Here is a 23,425-nt window from a genome sequence, read left to right on the forward strand (position 1 = left end):
TAGAGAAGAAGAATGCAAATGAGTTTCCTGATTGCTTTTGATAAATCCTCATGTACTTTTCTTACCCCAATACAAGAGTGGACACTGACTGCAGAAAAAAAAAAAAATTCACATGCCCAAAACTCATCCTCTTCCAAAACATCAGGGACTTGGGCTGAATGAAGGAACCATGTAAGTTTGAAAAATTGTATTACCTTCTTACTTGTCAGACTCAATATCTTGTCTACAGCTTCTGTTCTCCCCAAATTTTCATAGCTTCAATTCACCAAATTCTTATTTATGAATTCAGTTGGACCTACTTTCTGAACCAACTTTTACTAAGTCTACTACCATGCAGAGAGTCAGAAGAAGAAATCCAAGAAGGAAGACCCAGGAAATTCAATGTATCTCAGGTAGGAAAGTGCTTCACAGGTTTGGGAACAGAAAGGAAGCAATGTGGCTAGAGAGTGATCAAGGTAATAAGAGATGTGTGATAAGAATAAAAATTCTTACATCCTCTGAAATCTGTGAACCCATGGCAAAGGGTATTTTACAGATATCATTAAAGTTACAGATCTTGAGATGGGAAAATTACGCTGGGTTATGCAGGTGGGGATAATTTGATCTCTCAATTCCTTAAAAGTGGTTTCAGGTTGTAGTCAAAGAGAGATGTGACTATGGAAGAAAGGCTGGAGAGATCGCAGCCTGGAAAGGATAGATGCCCTGTTGCTGGTTCTGAGGTGTAGAGGTCCATGTGCAAAAACTAAAGCGAGGCACCAAGAAACTAAGGCTGCCCCAGGTGACACAAGGAAATAGAGACATTTAGTCCTACAACCCTGTGAATTTGAATTGTGCATCTTCAGCAACAGAAAAAATCCTTCTTTGGAACCTCAAAATGAATACAGTCCTCTTGACACCTTGATCTTAGTCCAGTGAGACCCATGCTGGACTTCTGAGTTATGAGAACCTTCAGATAATAAACTTGTGTTACTTTAAGCACTGTGTTTTAAGTATATGTAGCTTGTAGTAATTTGTTACAGCAACAATATATACCTAATACAAGATGAGGTAACTATGCATGTGCCAAATCATGCAAACTGTCCAGGCCATCATAGAGTCTGTTTTTCACAAGTAATGGGGAGTCAATGATGAGTTTTAAGAAGGGAACGATTCTGTTAAAAGGTTACTATGGAAAAGATGCCATGCTCCACATCATGTGTCAGCAGGGAAATGCAAATTAAAGCGACAATGAGATACCACTACACACCTGTTAGCATGATCAAAATTCAGAACACTGAAAACACTAAATAGTGGTAACAATGTGGAGCAACAGGAATGTCCATTCATTGCTGGAGGGAATGCAAAATGGTATAGACTTCGGAAAACTTTGTCAGTTTCTTACAAAATTAAACATACTCCTTCCATATGATACAATACAGAAATCTCACTCCTTTACCTAAAGTCATTGAAAACTTACCTCCATGCAAAAACTTCACATGGATTTTATAAATCATTTTATTCATAATTACCAAAACTTAGAAGCAATCAAGATGTTCTTCAGTAGGTAAATGGATAAACTATTGTGCATCCAGACAATGGATTATGATTTTTTAAAGTAATCTTTATACCCAACAGGGGGCATGAGTTCATAGCCCCAAGATCAAGAATCACATGTTCTACTGACTGAGCCAACCAGGCACCCCAGACAATGGAATAGTAATGAGTGCTAAAACGAAAAGAGCTACCAGGCCATGGACAGACAGGGAGGAACCTCGAATGTATATTTTCTAGGATACCACAGCTCAAGTGATCACAAGGCACCAAAAGTCCAGATAAAGGAAAAAGCATTAGACTGGCTATTCAGAGGCCTGAGTTTTAGTACCAGTTCTGCCATTGTCCAACATGTAACAGAGTACACATCACTTCATTTCTCTGACTTCTGTTGATTCATATTTTTGTACATTGTATAATAATCATTAAATTAAATAACGAGACCTAAATGCTAAAAATTAGTAAAACTACAAGATACTTATCTAATAACAGAAATAATTGCAGCTCCTTTACATCTTGTATTTAAAAAACAAGAATGCCTATTTAAGGAAAGGAGATAAAAAATCCTTAAGTACAATGACAACTAAAATGGTAACTCAAGATAAAATTGTTTCTGAGGCACTGATCTTTTAATTACAATGTCAAAATGCAATGTGTTCTCTTAGCTTTATTATTTTTTTTTTAAGATTTTATTTATTCATTTGACAGACAGAGATCACAAGTAGGCAGAGAGGCAGGCAGAGAGAGAGAGAGAGGAGGAAGCAGGCTCCCTGCGGAGCAGAGAGCCCAACGTGGGGCTCCATCCCAGGACCCTGGGATCATGACCTGAGCTGAAGGCAGAGGCTTTAACCCACTGAGCCACCCAGGTGCCCCAGCTTTATTATTTTGAATCTGTTTCTTGTTTCTCAACAAATTGAAGAAATAAACAGTGATTTTTAAAATAATTATGTAGTGCAATTTTCCTTCAGGAAAACCAACATAGCTTAATTTTCATTAACTATATTGTAAATCACATTAGTCTTTTGGAAAACATTCAAGGGTGCTTTTATTTATAAACCAATAAATGAGAACTATAATGCATTCATATGGTGCCTGGACACTTGCAAAGGGGACTTCTTATTAATTAGAATTCAACAATGATATTTTTAAATATTATTACAATTTTTAAATGATAAAACCCAATATATCATTCAACCCAGAAACAGTGACATCCGGGTTAAACTGCAGCATTCAGGATGCTAATTAGCTAACCATGACTGTATGTATAATGAAGATATTAAGCTTTCTCTAAGAACATTGCAACTTGAAATTCAAATAAGTAATGTTATGGGATAATTGGGAAATATGATTAACTGATTTAAACACTACTGAAAATGCAGCACAATTCTTTTTCAAGAGGCAGAACAAATATATTCTACAGAGAAATACCAAAATCAGAATTAGCACTTAGTCAAGAAAGGAGGTGACTAAGAGTACATGGGTAACCATTTTGAATAAATCACTTTAAAGCTAGTCACAGTGTGAATGAGGATAATTATATGGCTTTCAACTCTGCTCGTGTTTTTTGTTTTTGTTTTTGTTTTTTTTCTCTCTCTATCTCAATTGCAAGTCCCTTCAGCTGTCATGTTTAGTTGTCTCTTTGAGATGTTACTATACATGGTAACAGATGAATCTGCTCTTCTTTGATTTTTATAAATGATCTTAGCTCACACAGCAAAGCCATTAAGCGTAGGTTAGGAAAGGCCTGACCCTTGGGTGCTTGCATGCAGTTTTCAATCTTAGAAAAGCTTCACAAAGCTTTATAGGAACACTTGAGAAGACATCAGGAAATAATTTGAAATTCCAAAGTATCCAAGATGCCCTGTACCTTTTCATTGCTTGCACTAGCTGTGTGCCTAAACAGGAGAGTAAACTATTTAACACCCAATAAGGTGTATTTTAGTAGGAATAGCTACTTTGAGCCCTTTGGATTCTTTAAGATTGTTCCAAATAATTGCATGTAACCACCCAAACAACAAAGAGATCATGAATGAGAGGAATTTAATGAAATGACTCTGAAGCATGATTTGATGTGCAAACTTTCTAGAGGAGAGAGCCAAGAGAATATTGTAGGCAGCAAAATTTCGAAGTAGAAAACTAGGTGGAGAGAATTAGAAACAAGCATTGTGGAGAAATAAAAATCATAATCAATATGCCTGACAGACATTCATACTGGTAATGGCAAGATAGCTAAAGAGACTTGTACTTACTAGCTGCTAATAAGTGGGATGATGATAAAGGCAAAGAAGAGCAAACCTCTGGGAGAAGATTAGAGGATTAAGTTTACTCCATCCAAGAAAACTAGGGAAGATCTAATACACTAGAATTTAATACAAGATGAATCATTTTAGTACTGAATGAAATACTCCACAATTATTTTTCTGTAAGGCTACATACTAAGTTCTGATTTGTTGTAGATATTGTCTAAAGAATCATAGCCAATCAAAACTAAGTCCAAAGGGGCCCTCTCACAGAGGCAGAAATAAAAAATTGGTAGGTTTCTTGCAGTAGGGATGCTATCTTACTCATCCTTATAATCTTTGCATCTAACACTATTGGCAAAGCAGATGTATATATGCATATATAAATCTTATGTATAAATAGCATCATCTACATAGTATTTTTGCAAAATAAATTATAACATAAAGAAAAAAGTTATTGAGTGTACTTCAATCATTTCTAGAATGAAATATATATGAATAAAGCAAAAATATTAATTAGGTACTCTGTCCATGAATTTACTAGTTGCTGTCATATTGTTCTCAAAATAATCTGAGAGGCAATTTATATGTGTAGAGATCATTAATAACTTGAACAGTGTTATAAGTAAAGGAGATTGAAAGGAATTCATGACTCGGATACCAGAATCTATATTCTATCCACTTTATCACTCTAAATTAGTGAGATTATCCAGAACCCTGATTTCCTGTGTTTAAGTTATTTCCTATGTCTTCTTTTATGAGTGTTTAGTTTACTTTACAAGTTTCACTTCCTTCACCTTTCCCCTCAAAAACAGATAAATATTATACAATGTCTAACTTAAGTTAAAGTTATTTCTACATAGATCGGATTTTTAAAAAGTCATTAAAAAGACACAAGAAGGAGCATCTGGGTGGCTCACTCAGGCATGCGACTCTTGGTTTCAGCTCAGGTCATGATCTTGGGGTCTTGAGATTGAGCCCCGCATTGGCTCTGCACTCAGTCAGGAGTCTACTTTCTTCCCTCTGTCCCTCCCCTTGCTCGTGCCACCTCTCTCTCTCTCTCTAATAAATAAATAAGTATAAAAAACAGACACAAGAAAAAAACATAAAAACACATAAAACAACAGAAACTTAATATAGTATAAAGAAAAGATTTTTATAACCAGAAAGTTAAAAAAAAAAATAGATAATAAAAATAAAACATTTAAAATGCAGGATCCTACTTAGATAGTAACTGAAAAACTAATTTATCTCCATATTTGTGTGGATTTATATTTTAATTAAGACTATCAAAATTATTTTTCTGATATTTTTGTTTGTTTCCATTTCAGATTTTAATGCAGATTTTTTTAAAGCACAATAATCTCAATAAAGAAAGAAAAGGCATAGGATTCAGCAATTTCTGGTTTTTATATATAATTAAAGCCAATTAACTGTGGCATCGAATTTTTAAAATCATGTTTTCCTTGAAGCAGGTATTTTCAAATACTATATATATATATACAGTAGACTTTTCATTTGCAAGATTAGAAAAGTGATCAGTGCCTCACTAAATACTGAAAAAAAAAAAAGAAGAAATTCACAATAAAATTAGAAGTAGTCCAGGGGAAGCAAGATTATGGAAGAGTAGGAGACCTAAACTTCATCTGGTCCCAGGAATTCAGCTAGATAGTTATCAAACTATTCTGAACACCTACAAAATCAACAGAAGATTGAAGAAAAGAATAGCAGCAATTCTATGAACAGAAAAGTGACCACTTACTGGAAGGTAGGACATGCAGAGAAGTGAATCCGAGGGGATAGATGGGAAGATAGACCATGGGGGATGGAGGGGAGGGAGTCTCCATCAGCTGGCTACTGGCAAATGATAGAGCAGTGGAACACAAAATTGGAACGTTTGGAAGTCTGCTCCATGGAGGGACATCATTCCATTGGCTAAGTTGGGGATCGAATCCTCACTAGGACAGTTTGCTCTCAGGACCTTCAGGATCACAGAAAGACTGGGGGTGCCTGAATGTGGCAGAATTCCCAAGTATCTGAGCAGGGAAGCCAGCTGCAAGGACAGAGCCGAGAAATGGGCTCTCAGCTGAGGGTTACCTTAAGCCGTGATCTGAGGCACAGTTGGGCCACTGCTCTTCAAACAGGGACACCACAAGTGGCAGATCTGGGGAATCCCCCCCCACACACAAACCACCAGAAGGAGCAGTGTGAGAGCACACTGCAGGAATCAGCTGGGTCTGAAGACTCCAAAGAGGGCCATGCACCAGAGACAGAAAGGCTCAGTCATAGGCCAGGTGAGCACGGACCTCAGCTGGAGACCAGGGAGACAGGCATGACTGACTAATTTTCTCTGAGGGCTCACTGAAGACAGGGGCCTGGCACTCTCAGTGCCTCTGGGGCTGCCATTTTCATTCTCCTCCTCCAAATTGTACAGAAAGTGCTCAGGGAACAAAAGCTACTGAGACGGAACCCAAACCAAGCAGGTTACTTAGCCTGGCCCCTAGCAAGGGCGGTGCAATTCCACCTGGGGCAAAGACACTTGAGACTCACTGCAACAGGCTCCTACCCCAGAAGATCAGCAAAAACATCCAGCCAAGGCCAAGTTTACCAATCAATAAGACCTGCAAAACTCCAGCACTAGAAAAATATATGACATAGTATTCATGGATGTTCTTCCATGATTCATTAGTCTTTCCAAGTTAAATTTTTTAATTTTCTTTTTTTCTTTTCCTGTTTTTTTTTTAATTTTTCCTCTTTCCTATTTTAACCAAGATTCTGTCTCATCAATACTTTTTTTAAAAATCTTTCTTAATTTTGATTTTTTATAGCCATATTCTATCCCTTCATTATATTTAACCTTATTTTTGTACATATATGTTCTTCTTTCTTTACAATTGTGGGATACAGTTTCTTCTAACAGAACAAAATATACCCTAAATCTAGTGTATGGCTTTGTTCTAGTCTCCCACTTCATCACATTCTCTCCTTTTTTTTTTATTTTTAAATTTTTTTCTTTCTTTTTTTAACCAACTTCCTATCAATCCCTTCTTTAAAATCTTTTTTAATATTCATCCTCACAGTCATATTCCATCCCTTCATCATATTCACCCCTATTTTTGTATATATATAATTTTTTTTTCTTTAAAATTTTGGGAAGCCATTTCTTCTAACAAACCAAAATACAACCAAAATCAGTGTGTGGCTCTCTTCTATTCACCAGCCTGATTATGTGTGTGTGTGTGTGTGTGTGTGTGTGTGTGTGTGTGTGTGTGTGTGTAATTTTTTTTTCCTCCTTTCTTCCCCCACCCCCCTGGTTTCAGACCTCTTCCGATTTGGTTAGTGTATATTTTTCTGGGGTTGTTACCCTTTTAGCATTTTGTTCTTTCATTCATTTATTCTTCTCTGGACAAAATGACAAAGCAGAAAAAAATCACCACCCAAAAAAGAGTAAGAGGCACTAACTACTGCTAGGGACCTAATCAACAGAGACATTAGAAAGATGTGGGAACTAGAGTTCAGAATGATGATTATAAAGACAATAGCTGGCCTTGAGAAAAGCATAGAACATACTAGAGAATTCCTTTTTGGAGAAATAAAAGAACTAAAATCTAACCAAGTTGAAATCAAAAAAGCTTTAATGAGATGCAATAAAAAATGGAATCTCCTACTGCTAGGATAAATGAAGCAGAAGAGAGAATTAGTGATATAGAAGACCAAAAGATAGAGAATAAAACAGCTGAGAAAAAGAGAGAAAAACAACTACTAGATCACAAGGGGAGAATTCGAGAGATAAGTGATACCATAAGATGAAATAATATTAGAATAATTAGGATCCCAGAAAAAGAAGAAAGAGAGAGGGGGGCAGAAAGTATATTGGAGCAAATTATAGCAGAAAAGTTACCCAATTTGGGGAAGAAAACAGGTGTCAAAATTTAAGAGGCACAGAGAATGCCCCCTCAAAATAAAAAAAAATAGGTCCATACCCCATCATCTAATAGTAAAACATACAAGTCTCAGAGACAAAGAGAAAATCCTGAAAGCAGCTTGGGACAAGAGGTCTGTAACTAAAAATGGCAAAAAATGTTAGATTGGCAGCATACCTATCCACAGAGAACTGGCAAACCAGAAAGGACTAGCGTGATATATTCAGAGCACTAAACGAGAAAAATATACAGCCGAGAATACTATATCAGGTTAGGCGATCATTGAAAATAGAAGGAGAGATAAAAAGTTAGCAGGACAAACAAAAGATAAAAGAATTTGCAAACACCAAAACAACCCTATAGGAAATATTGAAAGGGGTCCTCTAAGCAAAAGAGAGAGCCCAATGTGACATAGACCAGAAAGGAACAGAGACAATACACAGTAACAGTCACCTTCCAGGCAATACAATGGCACTAAATTCGTATCTTTCAATAGTTACCCTGAATGTAAATGGGCTAAATGCCCCCAATCAAAAGACACAGGGTATCAGAATGGATTAAAAAAAACAAAACCCATCAATATGCTGTCTACAAGAAACTCATTTTAGACCCAAAGACACTTCCAGATTTAAAGCGAGTGGGTAGAAAACAATTGACCATACTAATGGACATCAAAAAAAAGCTGGGGTGGCAATCCTTATATCAAGCAAATTAGATTTTAAGCCAAAGACCACAATAAGAGATGAGGAAAGACACTATATCATACTCAAAGGGTCTGTCCAACAAGAAGATTTAACAATTTTAAATATCTATGCCCCTAACGTGAGAGCAGCCAACTGTATAAACCAATTAATAAAAAAAAAATCAAAGAAACACATCAACAATAATACCATAATAGTTGGGGACTTCAACTATGCCCATCAGTGAAATGGACAGATCATCCAAGCAAAAGATCAACAAGGAAATAAAGGCCTTAAATGACACACTGGACCAGATGGACATTACACATGTATTCAGAACATTCCATCTCAAAGCAACAGAATACACATTCTTCTCTAGTGCACACGGAACATTCTCCAGAATAGATCACATCCTGGATCACAAATCAGGTCTCAACTGGTACCAAAAGACTGGGATCATTCCCTGCATATTTTTAGACCACAATGCTCTGAAGCTAGAATTCAATCACAAGAGGAAAGTTGGAAAGAACCCAAAAACATGGAGGCTAAAGAGCATCCTACTGAAGAATGAATGGGTCAACCAGGAAATTAAAGAATTGAAAAAATTCATGGAAACAAATGATAATGAAAACACAACAGTTCAAAATCTGTGGGACACAGCAAAGACAGTCCTGAGAGGAAAATATATAGCAATACAGGCCTTTGTGTGTGTGTGTGTGTATCATATATTACGCAGCCATCAAAAAAATCTTGGCATTTGCAAAGACATGGATGGAACTGAAGGCTATTATGCTAAGCGAAAAAAATCAATCAGAGAAAGACAATTATCATATGATCTCACTGATAGGAGGAATCTGAGAAATAAGACAGAGAATCATAGGGGAAGGGAGGGAAAAATGAAACAAAATGAAACCAGAGAGGGAGATAAACCAGAAGAGATTCAATCTCAGGAAGCAAACTGAGGCTTGCTGGATTGAGATGGGTGAGAGGGATGGGGTGGCTGGATGATAGACACTGGAGAGGGTATATGCTATGGTGAGTGCTGTGAATTGTGTAAGACTGATGAATCACAGACCTGTAACCCTCAAGCAAATAATACATTTTATATTAATTTTTAAAAACAGGAAAAAGGCAAAAAAAAAAAAAAAAAAAAAAAAGAGAGAGAGAGAGAGAGAAAGGGAAAAACCTCATAGAAAAAAGAGATCAGACTTGTGGGCACCAGAGGCAGAGAGTGGGGTAGGGGGAGTTGGAGGAAGGCAGTCAAAAGATCAAAACTTCTAGTTCTAAGTAAGTGCTGGAGATGTGAGGTACAACATGTTGACTGTAGCCAACACTGTTGTGTGATATATTGGAAAGCTGTTAAGACTGTAAATCCTAAGAGCTGTCATCACAAGGAGAATTTTTTTCTTTTTTCTTCTTTTCTTTTATTGTATCTATATGAGATGATGGTGTTGGCTAAACCTATTGTGGTCATTATTTCACAAATATATGAATCAAACTATCATGCAGAATATCATATAGCAATGTAAGTCAATCATTTCTCAGTAAAACTGACAAACAAACAAAAAAGAAGTAGTCCAATGAGCAGCCATATATCAATGGAACTACATCATCTCTGAGAGCTGTAGAAGGAAAAGCAAAAGGAAAATTTAAGTGAGGGTGACCTGTTTAGAAGCAAGTATGCTAATGCAAGGTCAGAACTAGAGTTAGCCTTCTTCTTCAGGCTTAGAAGGGTCTAGAATTAAATATGGTATCTTCAGGGTGATAATTGGTTACTTGGGTTCAAAGGCTCCAAAGCTTTATTGTGTGAGACAGGAAGCAAGAGTTGAAGCTCCTACTTATTATCAACCAGCCATATCTTCTGCCTCCTCTAAGACTTCAGGTACTCATCTGTCAAGCACTGGGTATCAACACATCTTCAACCATGTCCTTAAAGAATATTCAAAAAAATTTTGTGAAGTAGATCAAAATGTATTGTCACTAAAATCAAACAAGATTTGTTCATTAAGTGGGAGAAAATGTTAATGACTAAAAAGTTCTTAATATAAGGTGTTCTTTTGTATGTTTTATTCAACTGTATTATCTCCTTCTGTTTATTTATTTCCTTTTCTATATCCCAAGAGGGGCAGGCAGTATGATAGAGTCATTAACAGCATGGACCCTGGAGTCAGATTGCCTAGGTGTGAATCCAGTCCTGCCCATTCACTATCTACAAACCCTGTTAAACTCACTTAATCTCTTTATGCCTTCTTTTCCTCAATAAGAAATGGAAATAGCATAACTGCTTCCTTACCAGGAAGTCCTGAGAATTAAGGGAAGCAATACATATAAAGCACTAGGACAGTGCCTGCTAAGCACTGTCACAATAACAGACAGCAGGAACAAGTTTAGTACAAGATACTTATTTTATTTTTATTTTTATTTTTATTTATTTATTTATTTATTTTTTTATTTTTTTTACAAGATACTTATTTTAAAAACCAAATGTAAATCTTACATGTTGCTCCACAAAGAGTCCCATGACTTTTAGGTACTTTGTAAAAAGAATGAGGAATATTAATAAATACTGCTAGGATATATTATTTCGGTGAAAAGAAGGAAGGTGTTAAGTAAGCATTTATAGTATGTTATGTTTATCAAAGAAAAGAGAAACAGGCATACACATATAGAGGTATACCTATACATATTTTAAGAAGAAAGGAAAGATAAACCAAAAACTAATAAAAATGGTGACATCAGGGACTCCTGGGTGACTCAGTCAGTTAAGCAGCCGCCTTTGGCTCAGGTCAAGATCGCAGGGTCCTGGGATGGAGTCCCACATCAGGCTCCCAGCTGGGAGGGGAGCCTGCTTCTCCCTCTGCCTGCTGCTCTCCTTCTTTCTTTCTCTAACATATAAATAAATAAAATCTTAAAAATAAAATGGTGGCATTCAGGAATGAGAGACAAGGTAGAGAAGCTAGAGTTTTTCAAATGTGCCTTACCTTGGGGTTTTGACTTTGAAACTACAATAATGTTTGGGGCGCCTGGGTGGCTCAGTGGGTTAAAGCATCTGCATTCGGCTCGGGTCATGGTCTCAGGGTCCTGGGATCGAGCCCCGCATGGGGCTCTCTGCTCCGCAGGGAGCCTGCTTCCTCCCTCTCTCTCTGCCTGCCTCTCTGCCTACTTGTGATCTCTGTCTGTCAAATAAATAAATAAAATCTTTAAAAAAAATAAAAAAATAAAGAGAAACTACAATAATGTTTTAAATAATCTTTAAACAAAATTAATTCAAAATAAAAAATCCACAAAAACAAGGGAATACAACTGTGTATGAATTGATACATTAACCATGCACCCATTATTTTTAAGTAGCATAAACTAAGAACTTTAAGAAACCTTAAATTGTTTTTACTAATCATTGTAAATAATATGACTGTTGTTATTCTAAAGTTATTCTTAAATTATAGTATATACAGTCATATGGAACCAAGATTGTTAGTTTAAGAGAAAAGAGCTAAATATATTAAATGAAAGAAATATAGAAAAAAAAACCCATAAACTGAAATTTGAATTGGAAATATAAAACACTTGGAAATAGCCTAGAAACAATGACCAATTAAGTAGCAATGCAATGACCTTCACCAGTGGCCAAACTGTGGACTACAAACACCGTTTCCCACAAAAGGTAGAAGGTGCCTTAGAGACATGACTATTTCCTGGTTTGGGCAAAAAATAGAAAAGAAGATCCTGGGACTGCTTGTCCTACCAAAAAGTGAGAATGAGTCAATGCCTACAGGGATCACTTCCAAAGGACTTGGGAACAAAATTTAAGAGATGCCTGTCTTTCCTTTCGCCACTGTGGCTACAGCCATGAGTATGCTCAGACTTCAGAGGAGGCTTGCTTCCAGTGTCCTCCTCTGTGGCAAAAAGAAGAGCTGAATGGACCTCAATGAGACCAGTGAAATCACCAATGCCAACTCCCGTCAGCATGTCCAGAAACTGATCAAAGATGGGCTGAGCATCTGGAACCCTGTGACGGTCCATTCCCGGGCTCGGTGCCAGAAGAACACTACAGTCCGCCAGAAGGGCAGGCATATGGGCATCAGCAAGAGAAAAGGTACTGCCAGTGCTTGAAAGCCTGAGAAGGTCACCTGGATGAGGAGGATGAGAATTCTGTACCTGCTGCTCAGAAGACACTTGGATCTACGAGGATTGACCACCACCTGTACCACAGGCTATATCTGAAAGTGAAGGGTAACATGTTCAAAAACACATGGATTCTCATGGAATACATCCACAAACTGAAGGCAGACAAGGCTGACAAGAAGCTTCTGGCGGACCAGGCTGAGGCCCACAGAGCTAAGACCAAGCACTGTGAAGAGCAGCTCCAGCCCAAGAAGGAAGAAATCATCAAGACTCTGGAAGAGTCTTGGAAGAGTCTTGGTATCTTGGAAGATACCAAGAAATAAAACTCCCTCTCTTTTGTCTATATAGAGTGGCTTCAGCAATTACACAGATCACACATAGTCAATAAAACAAACCTTTATCTGCCTCAAAGAAACAAAATGGAAGAGATTTCTATTGGCAAAGATGAGATAAATTTAAGATCATAAAAATAACTGCATTGGATGGAAAAATAACTAATATGAGAAAATTCATGCTGTTATAATACATAAAACAACTCAGTAATCATCGCTAGAGAATTTTAGAGAACTAACATATTATTCTGAAAACTGATAATTAAAGTGGGAGAGTCAGGCATTTTTTACACCTTTCCTATATATGCCTCAACATAAACACTTGAGATAGTAAGGTTATTCTTTATAAACGAATCCTAGACAATAAATGAAAAAGGAATGATAGAATTAGAGTCTTACTGTTTTGCAATATCTCCTGAACAAATAGATTTATATTATAGTTATCAGTAATAGATAAACTATCAGGTGAAAAATTGATAAAGAACTAAATTTATAATGGATGAATCAGACCAATCACCTATAGACTCATAGATCTATCTTAACATCATAATAAAGAGATATTAGATACTGTGAGTTTATTAGTGTGATGCAATGGAAGGAACACAACATCCTAAATTAAGTATTCTTTCCAAAACACCAAATGGGATCTGATTAAACCCCTATGTCTAGATATGTAGCTTATAGAAAATAGTTGTCAGATGAAATTTTTAAATGATATTATGAAGATGCACACAGCAAAATACAGAACATGAGAAATTCTATGAGACAAATAACAGTTTCTTTAACAAATAAAGTACAAGGGAAAAATGGAAGGGAGAGTTTATAGTTTAAAGAAAATTTTAGATGTATACTAAGGAAAAATATCCAACCATATATGCCTTTTGTGTGCATGCATATTGAATTTGATGTTGATTGGATTTGATTCAAAGTCATCAAGTTTTTGCTAACTTTCTAAAATTGGATAATATCACAATACTTTTTGGCAATTTTTTTGAGGGCTTATCTTTTAGGGTTACATACAGGTGAATTATATGATGTCTGTGATTTGCTTCAAAATGAGGGTAGAGTGATAAGTGGGTATAAATAAGTAAAGTTTGGCCATGTGCTAATAATTTTTGACACTGTTACAGTTGATGGTTACAGGAAAGTTCATTATATTATTCTCTTCACTTTTGTATGTGTTTGGAAATTTACACAATAGGATGTTTTAAGATAAAAACTATTATTAAAGCACAGAATTAAACACAAAAATTCCTGTCGAGGTTTTTTATCATGTTGCATTGAATTTATACACAGGTTAATTTAGCCTGTTGAGTCCCCCAAATCAGAAACCACTATATTCTGTTCCTCAGTAGCATTTTTATTGTAATCGTTACTGTTTTGGTATCTACTTTCTTGGTATAGCTTGTAGACACCACTTAAGTTTAGTCAGAAATAATTCATAATTTACAAGACTTTTTCATTTAACAAGGTTATAAATGGTTCTTTTTCTGTTTTACTAACAATAATCGGTTCAAAAACAAATAGGAAGTAATTTATTTTGTGTATGTATGTTTTTAATTTTTTTGGTTACTCTACTGTCTTTCTGGTCCCAATAACTTTTCAATCTAATATCTAATATTTTAATATCCAACTTTCAACCAAATCTAATTTCTTAAATATTTCAGTTGGGCAATCCATAATATACAAATAAAGGATAATTTTTCTCGTCTCTTTAAAAAATAGTTGCTGTCAACTAAATTGAAGGCATTGCTACCCTTTCATTTGTTTCCTGAAGTCTGCATTTCCAGAGGTTTTCTATCTTTAAAAACAGAAACCTCTATTATGCTCCTGCCCAATCTGAAACTCACAAGAATTCATGTTAGAAACTATGGGATTAATATATCTGATGAATTTGTACCATGATTTAAATTTTCAACTCATCCTATCATCAATTATAGTTCAGAGAACACTACCAAAATCTTAAAGCTAAGACTATTGAGATGCCTGAGTGGCTCAGTTGGTTAAGCATCTGCCTTCAGCTCAGGTCATGATCCCAGGATGCAGGGTTAGAGCCCCGCATCTGCATCAGGCTCCTTGCTCAGCAGGGAACCTGTTTCTCCCTCTGCCTCTCCCTCTTTTTGAAAAATAAATAAATAAAAATCTTTTTTAAAAGAAGACTATCTATCCCTAGCACATATTAAAATACATTTGCCACTACCACTGGAAGATTACTTAAGAGAAGTCTTCCTTGATTCTTATGTTCAGATTGATGTAACAAGATGATTATATTAATAAGAACCCAACTTGTTCTTTGTCATAAAGTAGACATGGAGAAGGTTATCAGAGAAACTGACAAAAAATTTTAAAGCCAATCTCAAAACATCAACATGAGTTTTGTTTTTTTAATTTTTCTTTTTCCATGAGGGATGCACTTTGTAGAGAAGTTACATTATCCTGGCTTCAGTACACATAGCACATCTGGAAATTGTCTGCTTGAAAGCCTTGGACAGAAGCAGCTCCAACTGATGGCCTCAAATTGATTGTGATATTGAAAAGTCTGAAAGAAGGTAGTGCACGTCACAGGACAGGCTGCTTGGCATAAACTGCCTAAGACACCAAATTTTCCCATGGGAAAGATCAAAAAAAGCTGGATCAGGATTCCATATTGATTTTGCATTATGAGATAAATACTTTTCCCTTCAGTATACCGCTTATCACAATGGCTCTAAGTGCTTTTTCTTCGACCTCAAGTCTCTACCGTGACAATGTGACTGGATGCCAGTTTTTGCAGCACATAAGCTGCCAGATACAATTATTTCTGAAAACAGGTCCACATTTATCTCAGTCAAGTTATGGTAGTTGTGGACAAGAATCTTATCCAAGCTGTCACCGTTGCACCTCATCTGTTTTAACATGAGTTTATGAGGAAAGGGTAGTGCAGATTTCCAAAGATGCCCTTTGGAATTTCTGAATTTCTGAAGATACTGACCAATAATTCTTACCTGGTTTTTCATTGACTAATGTTATAGATGTTTGCGCAGAGGTGCAGGCCCATGCTGAATACTAGTTAGGTTAAGTTTCATAACTTGTCTAACCCAAATTCTGAGAATAAGCTGACAACTCACAAAATGAATAAGAAAATATCCTCACCACTGCTCTAGCTAAATGCATCAGTCTTTCATTTTTGGTCGTCATTCACCTTTACCACTGCAGTTTTTCTTCTGTCTATGAAGTCGTATAGCACCCTGTGACTTCCTCATGAGAGCACTCACTACCCACATTGCAACAAGTCATTTATCTGTAAGCCATCCTGGATTATGAATACTATGGGTGTAGAAATGTGTCTTTTCTTTTTTCTTAATACTATCTCCAACACCTAGAATGGGAACTGGCACAAAGTACACACACAGGGGTCAGATTAAAAATAGTCCTTTGGGTCAGGCTTCTAAAGCCAGCCTTCCTGACATTTTTGGCAAGCCTTTTTTAAAAGCTACAGATATTCCAGTAAAGTCCTTAATGAAAGCCCACTTACGGCAAAAAGTCCCCTGAAATAACACTGTAGGTAAGAAACAGAGTAACCAGCCCCAAATAAAAGAGTTCGTCCCCAAACTACCCCTTCACATGTTGACAACCCCAAATGAGGAGTTGTTTTTCTGTGAATACAAGGTCATTGCCTTCAGACACAAATTAGTGTCCTCAGAGTAAAATTTCTTAGGTTGGAAGGGAATGAGGAAGCAATAAAAATTCATCTGCAACACTTCTTAATCAAACAGAAATGGCAAATGGTGAAAAATAAAAACTAGTATTCTGGCTCTTTGACCCAAATTTTGAGCATTCATCATACTCAGTATATACAGTCCCCTTACACTTGAGCATATCTTGGGTAACACAGATTTACGAACCAGCGACAGGTATTCCGTCCAGGAACTCTTCCTTATTATAGAAGTGTCTCCCCCTGAATCATCCTTATCTTTTTTTTTCCTGTCATGAAACACATATTGCGTATGTATTATCTGTGAATAGGAGATATTTAGAGATAGAATGAGATTCCACCACCCCTTAATTTAAAGGATATTCGGTTGGAAAAAATTTACATATAAACGATTATAATACAGTGTATTTATATGTCATATGTGTATGGTGTATAACCTGAAAGTGCTAATGAGGAAGTTACCAAATCCCTAGAGAAGGTTTTATGGAGAATATAACATTTGAGATATATTTTATAGACAATTTCACCTGATAGATAGTGAGGGAAGGCTATTCTTATAAGAGAGAAGAGCATAAACTGTGACTCAAGGCATATTAAAACATGGTTTTTTCAGAGTTAGATGAATACTGTGGTGTGACTGGATCAGGGGTTGCATAGCATATTGAATAGTGAATGGAAGTAATGACAAATTGTTGATTTGGACCAAACAGTAAAGGATCTTTGAATCAGGTTTTATTCACTGTCTTTTATAGCTACAATTAGCCTCACCTGAAGCACCTACCAAGACTCATACAATATGGCCCTGCCAACTTCACAATAACCCTCGACCGACCCTCTGTCACATCTTATTAGACTCAGGGTGATTACTTTATTTAAGAACAACCAGCTCATAAGACAGATCCCAATCTATGGGTTGTCACGGTACAAAAGTTTCAACCTGTTCTCTCTAAAATTTTAAACAGAAAGGATTAGAAAAATGAGCTGAATTGGAATGATGCTGAAGGAGTCATGAAGTAGCCTGATGGCATTGAAGATATTATGGCAAACCAACTCCACAGGAAGCAAACATTACAAATAAGCTAGAGCTTGAAGGTGGAACAGAGGTGAACACAAGAGAGGTGATGCAAATGGCGAACAGCAAAGTGCGGGCACTGAAATGAAGCTACTTCCCTTTCCAATAAGGTTCTTGCTCTTCTTGACAGCTGATTATTTGACTTTATCTAACAAAAATGAATCAAATTAGAATCTTTTGTGTCATAAGGATGAATCTGCTGTTTGACCGGAAGTGACAGTGAGCTATTCGAAGGATTTAAGCAGAACAGTAACATAACCAAATCAGTGGTAGTGTTTTAAGGAGAGAGTCAGACCATTCTGGAATTGACCTTCATGCCATTCCACCAAAGACTCATCAAATCTCAAAAAGAAGGAAGCAAAAATTCTTTTCTCTTTACCTTACCCCTGGCATGGGGTAACTTGCTATTTAAAAGATTGTATTAGCCATATAGGAGAGAGACAATGTGCATTAGAATACTAGTTATTTATTTCTTTTTCAGAGCCAGTAATCTGCATTTCAGTGACGTGAAGGAAGGTGAATCTGAACGATTCAACATCAATAAATATTGTCCATAAACTAAATTTCCAGTGGTAGAAGGAATTTAAAATAATTGTTTTGCCCATTTCAAGGAATGTGATGTATTGAATTCAAGTTAACAAAAATATGTATAGTTGCCAAAATACTAATAGGGATTGCCCTTGGATGGTAAGAGCATGGTTCTTATGTTTTATAATTCATATGTATTGCTTTTATAATGGAAAGAAAATAAACTTAAAGAACAGTTTATGACATATTTCATTTCTATCTAACAAAACAGATTTTAAGTTTTAGTTGTCTGAATAAATGTATCTGAGGCTAGGGAAAAAAGCAATCTATAAACATTTGTTTCTCACATGGTATAAAGACTTTGGGTTGGATTCAAGGAAGACAAAATAGTTGTAAAAAAAAATACACTAAAGTCAAAGGAACTAGGTTGCACGCAAAGTTCCTATATCCATATCATATATGAAGAGAGCCAGTCACTTCATCTCTCTGGGTTTCAGTTTTCTGATATGTAAAATGTGGTTTAACAAAATCATCTCAAAAGTCTTTCCAATTTATGATTCTTTAATCCTTTATATCATTATTACTTGGTATTACTATAATATTTTCCAAGTTTAACTTATAAAGCTTATAAGCCCCTTGAAATTATACAAAACCTCTCAGGCCTTTAGAAAGTATCCACAGAAAACCTACAAAGCTTAACGGTTAGGACTAATGGCCTAAACATGTGATGACATGTTTAATTATTTTCGTTTCTCCAGAGAGAAATCTAGAGTACCTCAGAAGGAAAATCCCAAGATCGAAAGGTATATATACCAAATCAAAAATATTTTCATGATTTTAACTAATACCATAAGGAGAAAAAAGACAGAATTATTGTAGGCTGTTTCCTTTAAGAAAAACTCTGGTCTTGAATACAGCCAATGAAGAGAGGGAGTAATTTATATGACAGTGTGATACCTATTACTAGTTTTTGAATAAAGGCACACACTGCGCTATCAGAAGATACAAAAATCATAAATAAATAGTTGCCATTTGAAATATTATATTTATTTGTAAATCTCTACTTCCTAGAAATATAAGCACACACAATCCACACACAACACTCTACCCACACCATATACATATATATCAAGTTCAAGTTTTTCTAATTCTTTACTAATAAGTCACAAACATACATTTGAAAAGAGCAAAATATATTTTTTAGTTTGAAAACTCATTCTAAAGTATAATTGATAATCAAAACCAAAATTTTGATACAAAAAAGTGATATATACTCAGCTCAGAGTATTTTATATAATTCTCTTTGTTTCATTATAAAATTATAAACTTATTCTTTCGAAGAAACATTCCCACACCCCCTATCATCACCTGCCATGCCTGTAATCTGTCATAAGAAATCCATATCTGAAACATGACGTTACACACTTTTTTGCCCCTTCCCCCTTAAAATTCATGTAATAACAAAAGAAACAAATGAGAATAAAGGGGAGATAAGAATGGATGAATGATTTCTACAAAGTTTTGGAAAACATAGACTATATTATAAATAAGTAGAGTCAAGAAAGCTACACCTAAGTGCTTCCTGAAGGGGACACTATGTTGTACAACAAAGTCTTCAGAGGCTTCAGAAAGTGGGATCACTAAAAATATGGGGACTGGTTTAAAGTATTCATGAAGAGTGCCAGATCCCCATCTTCACCCCAAGAAATCAAGAAACAATCTGCTGTGGACCAAATGTTTGTGTTCCCCCTGCCTCCCACCACAAATTCATATGTTAAAGCGGTAATACCCAAAATAATGGTATTTGGAGGTGAGGACTTTGGGAGGGAATTAGGTCATGAAGGTGAAATTTTCATTTCTGAATGGGGTCAGTGCTCTTATCAGAAGAGACACAAGAGGGGCATCTGGGTGTTCAGTCATTGGGCGCCTGCCTTTGGCTCAGGTCAGGATCCCAGGGCCCTGGGATAGAGCTCTACTTCCGGCTCCCTGCTCAGCAGAAAGCCTGCTTCTCCCTCTCCCACTCCCTCTGCTTGTGTTCCTTCTCTCCCTATGTCTCTCTCTGTCAAATAAGTAAATCTTAAAAAAATAAAAAAAGAAGAGACACAAGAGAGATGATCTCTCTCCACTGTGTGAGAATACAGCAAGTATGTGTCCATCTGCAAACCAGGAGGAGAAACCTCACCAAGAATCCAAACATGCTGACACCTTGATTTCAGACTTCCACCCTTCAAAACTATTTCTGTTGTGTGAGCCACCCGGTCTATGATATATGTTATAGAGTCAGCCTGGGCAGACTAGGGCAGTACTTACTACTCATTTCTTCCAGCAGAGAAAAAAAAAATTTTTTTTTCTGTAAATCCAAACATGAGAAGCTAGATCAAAGTATATGAGGTAAAGCACTGAAGCTTGGGATTGAAAACAGGAAAATTAAATGAGAATGTACATAATGAACTTGGGGACCTCAGCATCCTTCTCCTGCTTTGTCCCCAAAACACTGGTAGCCTCCAGCTACAGTGAAGGAGGTTGGGGGACTCCAGGGGAAACTATCTATATTCATGTATCTGAAGATTCCTCAGTGAAAAAGCAAGTTCTTTTTTAAATCTTAGTCCCACAAAAGTGCATAGCCAAAACCCTACCCATTCACAAGGAACTTTCTTTCAGCTTTTAGTGCTTCACTCAATCTGAATAAGCACATGAGAAACTTAACATCTGAATAAAGCTTCCAACATAAAAGGGACCAAAACAAACTAAATACCTCAGAGGAAATAGTGACATTGCACCAAAAATATAGTACCAAAACACTCTGTGTAATATCTTAGAGTGAAAAAGAGATATCACAGGGATGCCTGGGTAGCTCAGTTGGTTAACCATCTGCCTTCTGCTCAGGTCATGATCTCAGGGTCCCAGATGGAGCCCCACATTGGGCTTCCTTTTCAGTGGGGAGCCTGCTTCTCCCTCTGCCTGCTCTGTCTGCCCCTCCCCCCCACTTGTGCTCTCTCTCTGACAAATAAATAAAATCTAAAAAAAAAAAAAACCCAAAACAGAAAGATATCACATTTATAGAAATAAAACAGTATACAATGAAGAAGGAGAAAAAGAAAACCAAAAAAGAGCTCCTATGGATAACAAATATGATCACCTAAATTGGGGGAGGTAGAGGATCAGCCAATTTTTTTTATAAAGAGATACATGGCAAATACTGTAAGGTTACAGGATTTGAAGTCTCTAAACTTTGCCATTAATGAATGAGAGCATTCATAGATAATACATAAATGGGTGAGCATGAATAACTAAAGGAATTACAAAAGTTTAACTTATTTGCACCACTTGGCCTAACAACATCATTGTTAGATTTGGCTGTGCCATAGTTTGCTGACACCTGTTCTAAATTTTTAATAAATAGATAAAATTTTGTAACATAAAGCTGAAGAAATCTCTTGAAAGTAAGATAAGAATATAAAGAGATGGAAAAATAGGAGAAAAAAGATGCAACAACAAAGAATCAATCTAGGAAATCCAAAATCTGCTCAATGAAAGTTCCAGAATAAGAGAGAGAGAACAGAGAAAATGGGGACCGATAATTAAAATAAAAGACAAAAATAAATTTTTACATAACCAAAGGACACAAGTTGCTGGATTTAAAAGGTCTATTGAATACTCAGCACAATGAATGATGAAAGACCCAAATCAAAGTACACCCTTGTACAATTTCCAAATACCAGAGAAAATAAAGTATCACAAAATCTTCCAAAGATTATACACAAAGGATTAGGAATCAGAATAGAACCTGGTTCTCAATGGCAAGAGTGGGTGTGAGAAGATAGTAGACCAATGGCTAAAAGATTCTGAGGGAAAATGATTTCCAATTGTGAATTATATACATCCAATTTATTAATCAGTTAGGATAAACTAAAAAAAAATCAGACACAGAATTTTTTTTTTTTAAGATTTTATTGATTTATTCAACAGAGAGAGAGAGAGAGATCACAAGTAGGCAGAGAAGCAGGCAGAGAGAGAGGGGGAAGCAGGCTCCCTGCTGTACAGAGAGCCCGATGTGGGGCTCGATCCCAGGACCCTGAGATCATGACCTGAGCTGAAGGTAGAGGCTTAACCCACTGAGCCACCCAGGCGCCCCCAGATACAGAATTTTTATATCAAATGCATCTCTGATGCATTTGATAAAAACATAGTGGAACATAGTGGATATGTTTCAACAAAATCAGTGGTAAACTAAGAAAATTAATATATGGGATCCAGGAAAGGGGAGAATGGAGAAGGGGAATACTAGGTTAACAGCCATAATGAGATACAGCTCATATTAGATATTTGAGAAACAGAGTGCTGCAAAGGAAGGAAGGCTTTATCTGAATGAACTATTTGGAAAAATTAAACACTTGAAAAATCTTTTAAAATATTGGGAATAACAACTCGCACTATGTATGGGCAAAATCTAAGCAAATTTGAAAGACAGGGAGAGAGAGAAAATAGGGACAATTCTTAAGTGCAAGAAAAACAAAAGGTTTTAATCTTCAGTTAAAATAGCAAGAAATGAAAATATCAACAAAATTCAGAAATATTTTAAGAAAAGAAATGGTAGATAAAATAAAGTCACTGAACCCGAAAAGAGTAATTGAAGAAGCTGAGGAAAAGCAATATGGATATTTTCAGTACAAGTCTTTTCTCCTATTTGCTTCTCAAACTACGTACATAAAATTCAGTTCTCAATGATTCCTTAATATTTTCCATTTCCTGGTTACCTGTTAAATTTCAAGTACCCTGAGAAAGCTAATACTCTAAACCCATTATCAGTTAATATTGTAGAATTCATTTGTTGCTAAATGGAAAAAATAATCCAGAAAGAAGTGGGTCACAATAGGCATCCAGGGACAAACTACTGGAGATGAGAGAAGATCACTAAGAGGTAAAGAGGTACTTAGAGAAAAGTTATTGTGTGTGTGAATTTATTGTACGTGTGAAACTTGCTCGAATCGTAGGCCTGCTGTGTGAGGATCTAATATACATGATGAAGACTGCAACAGTGTCTGTGTGGGTGGTATCACTTGTGATGGGACAAATATTCCTGATGTCAACTCTTCAGAAAACTGGGTCTATGAAAGCCAACTTGGTGTCAGATTCATATTGTGAGTTATATTTCTGTGTGTTCTTTTTGTGTGATCTCCTAAGTCTCTCTTTTTTTTTTCTTTCATTTCTTGAAATTTTGTTTAAACTTTCAGCTGTGCTATTTGCTCCAAAAAAAGAACATGCCTTCTGTGGAGCTGGTGTGTTAAGGAAGGGGTGGGG

General features: G+C 36.2%; 1 protein-coding gene and 1 pseudogene across 1 annotated transcript in view; one reads left to right on the forward strand and one right to left on the reverse strand.

The window, feature by feature from the left end:
• The window catches only part of LOC111144805 (catenin alpha 3), a 1,765,227-nt gene that overhangs the window by 980,751 nt on the left and 761,051 nt on the right, over positions 1–23,425 (reverse strand). The gene's annotated exons all lie outside the window — the stretch shown is intronic.
• Positions 12,223–12,821, forward strand: LOC111144724 (annotated as a pseudogene).

The sequence above is a fragment of the Enhydra lutris genome, unplaced genomic scaffold (genome assembly GCF_002288905.1).
Source record: "Enhydra lutris kenyoni isolate GAN:26980312 unplaced genomic scaffold, ASM228890v2 scaffoldscaffold12, whole genome shotgun sequence".
Taxonomy (NCBI): domain Eukaryota; kingdom Metazoa; phylum Chordata; class Mammalia; order Carnivora; family Mustelidae; genus Enhydra; species Enhydra lutris.